The sequence below is a fragment of the Olea europaea genome, chromosome 18 (genome assembly GCF_002742605.1).
Source record: "Olea europaea var. sylvestris chromosome 18, O_europaea_v1, whole genome shotgun sequence".
In the NCBI taxonomy this organism is placed as follows: Eukaryota; Viridiplantae; Streptophyta; class Magnoliopsida; order Lamiales; family Oleaceae; genus Olea; species Olea europaea.
The window spans coordinates 23,623,292-23,624,121 of NC_036254.1; positions in this window are offsets into that span (position 1 = coordinate 23,623,292).

Sequence of the window (830 nt, forward strand, 5' to 3'; positions counted from 1 at the left end):
TTTTTAACCACACATTATTTTATAAAATAATATTACACGTAAATTAAAAATATTTCTTATTTTAATATCACAATCTCCAAAAAATCACTATTTCAAAATACATTCAACTGCAAAATCTGACTTTAATGAAATCCAGATAAGAGCTAAATTAAGTAGAATTTTGCTTAAATAATCAATATTCATCAAATTTAAGCAAGGCACATTCTTCAAAAAATTATTTTTTAAAAAATCACTTCCACCCAAGGACCAATACATTTTGTTACGAATTATGTGACCTCTAATATTAAGTCTTATGACCATGTGGTTAATAATAAAATCTGCTCATTTATAATCCGAAGCTAAGTGTTGCATATTGAGAGGTGTTTCATGTACATCGAGCTTGACAGCTTGGTGTATAGCCCCCCTTACAAGAGGGGGCCTCGCGATTTTTTTATTCGACGTGACTCTCCTCTCTTGTGAGAGGGTTGGACAGCTTGGTGTACAACCATCAAATTCTGTCGCATATTTCAAACTATAGTCTTGTTTGCTTCTATTTAAAACAAAATAATTTATTTTTCATATACATTTTTAACAACATATTCACACAATAAAATAGTTTGTACAAAAATCCAAAAAAATTTCCCACTTTTTAATCATATATTCTTCAAAGAAACATTAATAAAAGTATTAGGGTGTGTTCTCTTTGTTGTTTTCGGGTCGTTTTTGATTTTTGAAAACAGTGAAAATACGTTCTCTTTCCCGTTTTCCAAAATTCGAAAACAAAAAAAATTGTGAGGAAAACACAAAACGACATTTTTGTCATTTTGGGCGTTTTCTTCACAAACCATAGC